The sequence below is a fragment of the Saimiri boliviensis genome, chromosome 8 (assembly GCF_048565385.1).
Source record: "Saimiri boliviensis isolate mSaiBol1 chromosome 8, mSaiBol1.pri, whole genome shotgun sequence".
In the NCBI taxonomy this organism is placed as follows: Eukaryota; Metazoa; Chordata; class Mammalia; order Primates; family Cebidae; genus Saimiri; species Saimiri boliviensis.
In genome coordinates, this window is record NC_133456.1 from 102,202,741 (window position 1) to 102,213,473 (window position 10,733).

General features: G+C 35.7%; 1 non-coding gene across 1 annotated transcript; it reads left to right on the plus strand.

Annotated features, from left to right (window-relative positions):
- Positions 1-891: 891 nt before the first annotated feature.
- On the plus strand, positions 892-995 carry LOC120367645 (U6 spliceosomal RNA). Its single transcript, XR_005581973.1, has one exon. It is a non-coding gene; the product is annotated as a U6 spliceosomal RNA (small nuclear RNA).
- Positions 996-10,733: the final 9,738 nt, after the last annotated feature.

Consider the following 10,733-nt stretch of genomic DNA (forward strand, 5'->3'; position numbering starts at 1 on the left):
TCTCGGCTCACTGCAAACCTCCACTTCCTGGGCTTCAGTGATCCTCCCACCTCAGCCTTCCTAGCAGCTTGGACTACAGGTACACACCACTATGCCTGGCTAATTTATATACATATATAGTAGAGACAGGCTTTCACCATGTTGCCAGGGCTGAAGAATATTTAGATTGATGAGGGTCCAAGGCTTGTTCTTCCAAATGAATCAAAATCATTGTTTAATAGAAACTGATACTGCCATATATACAGTTTGGAATGTAAAACTTATTAGAAAGTTACAGACCTTCAGAAAATCTCTTATTTCTTAATTTGGGGATTCTGTTAGATCCGCTTCTAGTTTTGTGACATTCTATAGTAGGAATGAATCCACATCCTCTTAATGGAGTCGTGTTCTGTGTAAACACAGGGTTCACCCAAATTATGAGCAAGTTTGACAGAAAGACCTCTTCTCAAATCAGATTGTGAAATAGCCACTATGGCACTCAAATAGAACAGTGGAGTTACAGTAAAGGAAACAATGTTTTTTTTTACTGCCTTTTATTCACAGCTCAGAACACAGACCAGTCTGGCTAATTTGGGAACAGTGACAAAATTAGTAATGGTTTGTAGATGCATACGTAGAAGATTTTTGAAATTTTAAATTTTTAATACTTTAAATGTCAGGTAAAATCAACAGAGAAAATGAAACGACTATCTAGAAAAAAATAGCTCCGATTGGCCCATTATTCAATTCTGCTTTCTGTTTTCTCATTCTTTCTTTTAATGTCTTTATCTGCCTTTTCTTGTCTATGAAGATAGTTTGGAGTCTAAAAGAGTTATTGTCATAAAGAAGCTATAATGTATAACCTTGGCTAGTTTCTTCAAGGGTGTTTTTAAAGAATAAAATAAAACCTTGATGCTTGCTTCATTAATATATATACTAAAATTGGAACAGCACAGAGATCAACATGGTCCATGTGCAAGGGTGGTCCACACATTTGTGAATCATTCCATATTTTTCAGTCTTTGTGTTGGAAGAGATGAGAGTATGGAGGGAGGATGGAAAGGGGAATTAAAGGATACTTCATCTCTGTCATTAATATTTTACTTCTTATATTATTAAAAGCTCATCTTCATTTATGAATCTATGTGTTAGTTGTATGTGTCTCTCTCCTGTCATTGTGTTTAAATATTTTTTAAAATATTACAGCAGTCATTTCACTTCCAGGTTTTTATTTCTTCAAATTTTATTTATTTATTTAGAGACAGGGTCTCAGTCTATTGCCCAGGCTGGAATGCAGTGGCCCAATTACAGCTCACTGCAGCCTTAGCCTCTGGGACTCAAGTGATCATCCCACCTTAGCCTCCTAAGAAGCTGGGACCACAGACCTGCGCCACCACACCCAGCTGATTTCTGTATTTTTTGTAGAGATGTGGTTTCCCCATGTTGCCTTGGCTGATCTCAAACTCCTGAGCCCAAGCAATCTGCCTGCCTCCTCCTTCCAAAGTGCTGGAATTACAGGTGTGAGCCACTGCTCCAAGCCATTTCCAGTTTTCTAATCTAAAGAAAATAAATCAGAAGTGTGTGCTAAGATTTACGTACTTCAGGACTATTTACAATAGAAAAAAAATTGAAAACAAGCTAAAAGTTGAACAATACAGAAATGGTAAAGGAAATTATAGCAAAGTTATATGATTGTTATGCATTTATTTGGAAATCTTACTTTTTGTATGTTTCCTATTGCTGCTGTAATAATTACCACAGGCCTAGCATAGCGGCTCACACCTGTAATCTCAGTTCTTTGGGAGGCCAAGGCAGAAGGATTGTTTGAGCCTGGGGAATTGGAGTCCAGCCTGGGTAACATAGCAAAAGCCTATCTCTACAAAAAAATACAAATAAAAAACTAGCTGGGCATGATTGCAACAGCCTGTAGTCCTAGCTACTTGAAAGCCTAAGATAGCAAGATCGCTTGAGCCCAGAAATTTGAGACTGCAGTGAGCTATGATTGTGCTACTGCACTCTAGCCTGTGGGACAGAGCAAGATCCTGTCTCTAAAATACATACATACATACAAACTTTGTGGCTCAAAACAACAAAAATTTATTACCCTACTAGTCCGGTGGGAGGTCAGAAGTCTAAAATAGGTCTCCAGGGAAAAATCAAGGTATTGGCAGGGCCGCCTTTCTTCTCAGGGGAGTATTTTTCCTTACTTTTCTCAGCACCTGGAGGCTTCCTGCACCCACTGGCTCATGGCCCAGTCCGTACATAGCTCTAGCCTCTTGCTTTCATCATTACACTTTCTTCTACTGACTCTGATTCTCCTGCCTCTCTCTTGTGATTTTATCATGTCCTCCCAAATAATCCAGAATCATCCATCTCAAGATGCTTAAATTAATAATAACTGCAAAGTCCCAGTAATGAGTACATAATAGAATATATATAAATTTGTTCTATCATTTTATGGTAGAATATTTTCAGTAGAATATTTTTACGGTAGAATATTTTCTATTCCTTTGGTTATATACCCAGTAATGGGTACATATACAATAAAATAAATAAAGAAATGAAACAATTCATATTCTTCCCTTGGCTGTTGATTTTTGTTTGTTTTAATGGTTCCCCTGCGTTTTCCCCTGAGGATTTAAAGGCCTTTTTAAAGGTGGATCAGAGGGAAGAAGCAGACATTCAGCACTTCTTGGTGCTTAATTTTGAAATGTAAATTCTTTGATTTTCACTGTTTCTGAACTGTTTCTTCTTTCAGTAAGTAGGATAATGAGAGTGGTCATGATTCAGTATCATTTTGCTATCTCTGAGTTATGAGAAAATCTAGAAACATTTTATTCACATTTTATTTTTAAGGAAGAGATCTGCTTTCAAAACTAATTTATTCACTGTCTTAATTATTTGAGCTTTTGTTACCGATATCCAAGGCTCCACTGTTAAACCTTTAACAATTTATTAACACTTTCTTAAAAATCAGATAAAAATGTAAAGTGATAGTCAATTTTGCTTTTAAATTTGAAGGTTTTCTTGAGGGGACAATTTTTAACTTCATTTAACTGTACCCAGGTTTTAAATGTAAAAGTAATTTAATCCAGTGTAATAAAAAAAGAACATTATAATTCATATCATGATAATAACTACCATTTATTTAGTATCTACTATATGCCAGATGCTTTATATACATATGAGTCTCACAGAAATCTAAAGTGATCTATATCTTAATACATATTTCATAAGTGTATAACCCAACTTTTTAAGTGAATAAGTTGCTCAAAGTTATGTAGCTGATCGATGACAGAGCCACATTTTTAATCCAGTGAAAACACATACACATATTTTCCACAATGCTGAACTAGCCAAGCATTTAAAAATTATCAACTGTTGTCAAACTGTCTGTAGCATTTGTAAAAATGAGACAAAAGAAAACATAGGTTCCAAAATCTTTTTTTTTTCTTTTTTTTTTTTTAATTGCATTTTAGGTTTTGGGGTACATGTGATGAACATGCAAGATTGTTGCATAGGTACACACATGGCAGTGTGCTTTGCTGCCTTCCATCCCCTCACCTGTATCTGACATTTCTCCCCATGCTATCTCTTCCCACCTCCCCACCCCCCCGCCCCTCCCCCATTTCCCCCCAACGGATCCCAGTGTGTAGTGCTCCCCTCCCTGTGTCCATGTGTTCTCATTGTTCAACACCTGCCTATGAGCGAGAACATGCGGTGTTTGATTTTCTGCTCTTGTGTCAGTTTGCTGAGAATAATGGTTTCCAGGTTCATCCATGTCCCTACAAAGGACGTGAACTCATCGTTTTTGATGGCTGCACACAGGAGGCCAAAATCTTTAATTATTTAAAATTCATAGTAGAGATCAACCTACTATTCTATCTTGTGGTATGCCATGCCTGTACATACCTCTAGGTGTCACTAACAAGTCTAATGCATAAGTAGAGAAAATGCAGAAAAACAAGGAGATAGAAGAAAAGAAAAACAAAAAGAGAAATAAAACAGAGGATACCACCACTAACTGGCTACCAGAGATCCCCATTGGATAGATCTACTTTCATGTCAAGTGCATTTTTGAAAATGTGGGTGAAAGGTCTCAGGCACATTAATCAGATAATAATCAAATATGGAAAGAATTTCTCTTCCCAGAGAGTTTAAAGAAAAAAAGGAAAAAAAGCAACCTCTTTCTGTTGCACTTAATCTTCCATGATAACATTCTATACATATTCTTAAAGTTGGGTTTTTGTTTTAATTGCATGGTAGGCCTGCTAAAATCTAATCAGAATCCTTTATATATGTATACACACACACACACACACACACACACACACACACACACACAGACATATGTATATATGTATATATATGTATATATGCATATATGTGTATATATATACCTGTATATATATACATATATATGTATATATGTATATATATACCTGTATATGTATATATGTGTATACACAAAAAACACACAAAAAAAGGCCTCACACACAACTGGTAGTGTTCAGCCAAATACTCAGTGGTATGAAGTGGGCTTTGAACCCATCCATGCTCCAAAGGAAGACACACCTTTCGCTAATTCACACGTCCATTCTCGTAGGAAATGTGAATAATTCTTTCAGACATGGCTTATGATGACAGGGACCACTCTCATTTCACCCTCAGAGGCAGACAAGAGGAATGCAAAGGACTCAGGTGTCGTCCCTGCTGACTGAAAGGGACTCCCATTTCCCCTCGGACCCAAAGTCACAGCAAAAGTAGCTTTTTCTTTGAAGAGCACACAACTTTTTCAAAATACAGGTATATATATATATACACATATATACATATACAGGTATATATATACACATATATGTATGCATATATACATATGTGCATATATACATATATACTATATATACATATGTATACATACATATATACATATATACGTATATACACATATATGTATATTTATATATACATATACACACATATGTATATAAGTATATATGTATATATGTATATATACATATGCATATACATATGCATACACACACATGTATATGTGTGTGTGTATATATATATATATATATATATATATAAAACTTTAAAAAATTTTCCACTGCTATTTAAAATGTTAGGTTTATGAGAATCATAGTTTAGCTGATTCAGCATGTTTTGTTTTCAGTTTTCATACTTTTTTTTTCAAGCAATAAGGACAAATGCAATAAGATTAAAATAATTTTAAAAACTCTGGTGCACATAAATGGTAATGTCATCAAAATTGAATAACCTAAAAAGAGTTCTTTTTCCTGATAGCTTAAAATGTGTGTCCGCTACTTATGGAAGTCTGAAATCAGAATTCTGAAGGTTGTTTAAAGGACACAGATGTATAATTTGTGAAAATTAAACTTCTATGGAAGATGAAAACATTTTCAAAAAGGTAACTGCCTATAATTATCTACAAGTTGTCTCCTTGGTTCAATCTTTCTGAGACCATCTTGTGTTTCTTTAACTATGATTTATCAAAAATAGGACTGCATTTTAAAATCTGAAGTAGTGAAAAGTTCATTCACTCAGTTCTTTTTTTTTTTTTCCAAGTATCTACAAGGCAAATACCCTCTTCCAGATACCATGGAAAAATGTAAGAATGAATCAGACTGAGTCTTTTTTCAAGGAAATACAAACCCTAAATCCATGAGAAGGTAAAGACTTATTTGACAATGCACTGGAAGAGTGGGTGGTAGGCCTTCAACAAATATTGGTTGAATGGATGAACATGGCCTAAGTAGGGGAATGTGTGCTATATAAACATAGAAAGGAAGGAAAGAGAGAGAAGAAAGAAAGGAAAGAAGGAAGGAAGAATGGATGGAAGGCAAGAGAAAGGGAGAGAATACTAAAACTAAAGAGTTTACAGCCAGGGGAATCTTAGCATATGCCATCTATGAAAAACCAGTCCAAGGTATTTCATTTAATAAGTGTTAATAAGTGATGATAGAATTGAAAATTATTTTTTCATGTATAATTCTCAATACAATATTTTCCCAACAATGTAGTCAAATACCCAAGGTGAACTGAGGCAGGATCAGGCTTTATAAATGATATAAGAAAAATGTAGCTAGATTTCTTTGCACATTTCTGTGTTTTCATAATAAATGGCAACTATCATTTATCACATAGTTCATGTCTAGAATTATGAGGATGCCTCTTAATAAAACTATAGCTACAAACACTTCTCAAGAAGTAAATAGGAAAATAAGAGCAAAAGAAGTCAAGGTAATTTGATTTTATTATTTTGATTTTATTTATTTATTTATTTATTTATTTATTTATTTATTATTTTAGGTTCTGAGGTACATGTGCAGGTTTGTAATGTAGGTAAATTGGTGTCATGGGGGTTTGGCATACAGATTATTTTATCACCTAGATACCAAGCATTGTACTGGATAGTTATTTTTTTCAAATCCTCTCCCTCCTCCCACCCTCATCCCTCAAGTAGGCCCCAGTGTGTGTTGTTCCCCTCTATGCGTCCATGTGTTCTCATTATTTAGCTCTCACTTACAAGTGAGGACAAGCAGTATTTGCTTTTCTGTTTCTGCATTAGTTTGCTAAGGATGATGGCCTCCAGCTCCATCCATGTTCCTGCAAAAGACATGATCTCATTCCTTTTTATGGCTGCACAGCCTTCCATGGTGTATATGTACTGTTTAATTTTTCCAGTTTACTACTGATGGGAAATTAGATTGATTCCAGGTCTTTGCTATTGTGAATAGTGCTGCAATAAACATACAAGTGCCTGTGTCTTTATGATAAAACAATTTATATTCGTTTGGTTATGTAACCAGTAATAGGATTTCTGGGTAGTATGGTAATTCTGTTTCTAGCTCTTTGAGGAATCACCACACTGCTGTCCACGATGGTGAACGAATTTATACTTTCAACACTGCATAAGGGTTTCCTTTCCTCCACAACCAGCATGTTATTTTTTTACTTTTTAATAATAGCCACTCTGACTGATGTGAGATAGTATCTCATTGTGGTTTTGATCTGCATTTCTCTAATGATCAGTGATAATGAGCTTTCTTTTTATATGCTTATTGGCTTCTTGTATGTCTTATTTTGAGAAATATCTATTCATCTTCTTTGCCCACATTTTAAGGGGGTGTTTTTGCTTGTAAATTTGTGTTCCTTATAGATTCTGGATATTAGACCTTTGTCAGAAGTATAGTTTGCAAAAATTTGTTTCCAATTCTGTAGGCTGTGTGTTTTGCTTGGTTCGTAGTTTCTTTTGCTGTACAGAAGCTTTTTGGTTTAATTAGATTCCATTTGTCAATGTTTACTCTTGTTGCAATCGTTTTTGGCATCTTCATCAGGAAATCTTTGCTCATTCCTATGTCCAGAATGGTATTGCCTAGGCTATCTAACAGGGTTTTTATAGTTTTGGGTTTTACACTTAAGTCTTTAATCCATCTTGAGTTGAGTTTTGTACATAGTATAAACAAGGGATCCAGTTTCAGTCTTCTGCATATGGCTAGCCAATTATCCTGGCACCATTTATTACATTAAGAGTCCTTTTCCCAGTGCTTATTTTTATCAGTTTTGTCAAAGATCAGATGGTCATAGGTGTGCAGTTTTATTTTTGGTCCCATCTTGTATTCCATTGGTCAATGTGTCTAGTTTTCTCCCAGTACTATGATGTTTTGGTTACTGTAGCTCTGTAGTATAGTCTGAAGTCGGGTAACGTAATGCCTCTGGCTTTCTTCATTTTGCTTAGAATTGTCTTGACTATTCAGGCTCTCTTGTTGGTTTCCTATAATTTTTAAATAGTTTTTTCTAGTTCTGTGAAGAATGTCTCTGGTAGTTTTATGGGAATAGCACTGAGTCTGTACATTCCTTTGGACAGTATGGCCATTTTTAACATTGATTCTTCCTCTCCATGAGCATGGAATGTTTTTCCGTTTGTGTCATCTCTATTTTCTTTGAGCAGTGCTGTATATTTTTCATTTTAGGGATGTTTCATTTCCCTGGTATGTATTCCTAGGTATTTTATTCTTTTTGTAACAACTGTATTCGTAAGTATTTCATTCTTTTTGTGGCAACTGTAAATGAGATTGCATTCCTGATTTGCCTCTGGACTTGGATGTTGGGGTATTGGAATATTATTGATTTTTGTACATTGATTTTATATTCCGAAACTTTGCTGAAGTTGTTTATCAGCTCAAGGAGCTTTTTGGCAGAGACTAGGGGGTTTTCCAGACATTGAATTATGTCATCTGCAAACAGGGATAATTTTTCTTCCTCTCTTCCCATTAGGATGCTATCAGAGTAATTTTAAATAGCACCATAACATTGCAAGTCTTTGCCATGCTTTATATACTATTTGTCTTGGTTCTTTTCCATAAATAGTTTACTAAACATCTTTCAATGTCATGAGACATTTACTCCTTAAGATAAACTAAGGCTATTAAATGTTTCTTTTGAATTTCAGTTATACCTTATCTCTAGTATTCTTTGGAGGCCTCAAAGTTTTTCACTTTTGATTTCTGAATGGTGCCTTCCCCTGAGGCTGTTATCCTATAGAGAAGGCAGATTAATCCAGCATATATCGAATAAGCTGCTCATTTTCCCTGAAGTAAGCTGAACAGCATTGCTGAGTTAGACCAAGTGCTGAAAAATACTTTCCCAGTACCTAGACAGCAATTGCAGGCATACTTGGGAACTTGTTTCGGAGAGTGGTGGTTTTGTTACTTGTTTTTTTTTGTTTGTTTGTTTGTTTGTTGATTTTTAAAAAAATTTTTATGTTAGATTTGCTTTTAGGGTAAATAATGACAAAATATGAAATGGGATGGAGAAATATTCGCTGTATGATTGAGCAACAACTTCAATTTGTCTACATAACAGCTGCACAAGGAATATGTTCACATAATATAGTACACTCGCCGCATGAGGAAGGAGCTGTCAGGGTCATCAGAGCAGTGGACATGAAGACTTCAGGAGCTGGCAAAATCATCAGATCTGCTCAGAAAGCTCAGATGGTGTATTAGTCCATTTTCACACCACTGTAAAGAAGTAACTGAGACTGGGTAATTTATGAGGAAAAGATGTTTAATTGACTCACAGTTCTGCAGGCCTAACAGGAAGCTTGACTGGGAGGCCTCAGGAAACTTAAATCATGGCCAGAGGTGAAGGGGAAGTAAGCACCTTTTTCACATGGTGGCAGGCGAGAGAGAGTGTGAAAGGGGAGGTGTCACACACGTTTAAACCATCAGCTCTCATGAGAACTCACACGCTATCACAAGAACAGCAAAGAGCAAATCGACCCCCATGATCCAATCACCTCCCACCAGGCCCCTCCTCCAATTCGACATGAGATTTGGGCAGGGTCACAAATCCAAACCATATTATATAGCTAAATGAAATTATCCATAACACCTGCCATCACAGTCATAAAACCTTTAGAAGAAGAATGTTTTGTGGACTATTCTGGTGTTTTCTACCTGGAGCAATTTTAAGTTATTAGCTTTTAAAGTGAGTAATTTTTAATGGAAACGACCAAAAATCTGCGACAGAATTTTCAGACTCATTATAACAACATTTAATGAGAAAAAATTATAGAGTAATCATTCACATTTAACGTATGCGTCTTTTCTAGAACTTAAAAAGTCTGGATTAGAATACAGATAGCTATGTTTACTTCTTAGATTTCATTTAAGAATCGTAAGTTCCTTGAAGTTATAAAGTGTGTTTGATTTGTTTGTTACCTGATGTTCCCACACCATATCTTAACTATTCTGGATGCTTCTGCAAAATATTACTTGACATTACTAATTAATTAACTTCAGACTTAATAATTATACACTGCAAATTATTTAATGCAGTCACTAAATTAAACCTTTTTAACATTCAAGAGCAATCCATGTTTGCTAAAGAATATTGAGAATATTTAGAATAGGGTCTAAGTCATAATGAGAAATCAAAATTGTTCACAGCTCACAAATAAGAGATGCATTTGTTTTTTCAACATTGTTCACCACCACCAGGGGTTAGGTAGGTCCCCTTCTCATTGGGTACAGAGCTCAGACAAGCCCTACAGTCACAAAGCCTACGTTCCCGTGGTGGGAGACAAACTGCAAACAAAATGAGCAAATGAAACCATAAAACTTGGAAGGAGCACGTTCTAGGGCAAAGATCATGAAGTGGGAAAGAATTTTACGTATGTGAAGCTTTTGTAGCTGTAGCAGAAAGTGAGAATGGAATGAACATGCAGATGTTCATGCATGTTAGGAAGTTGAGTTTTTATTGTAAGTACAAAAGGAAGCCATTGAAAGCTTTTAGATAGGGAACTAATGTGTTATTATTGGAAAATATAAAATAAACCCCCCAAACAGTAAGGAAAAACCAAACCAAACCGCACTGATTGCTATAAGGATGGTGGGGGAGAAAAACTGGACCAGAAGAGCTCCAACAGGAAGCAGCTGCAATAGTGTATCTAACTAAGAGATGATACTGGCTTATATTAAGCGGATAGCAGAGGAGGAGAGAAGATGATAGAGTCAAGATGTTTTTTGGGAAACAGAATGAGCAGAGTTGCTGATGGAATTGAAGGGGTAGGATTTGGGATTTTCACTGGAACACTAAGTGGACAAGAGTTCCATTTCCTGAGTTGGCAAGGGCTGAAGGAGAGTTAGCGTGGAAGAGACCTGTGCTTGTCTGCTTGTCACACATTACCAATACTCCCTTTCTTTCGTGGTATCAGAATTCAGATT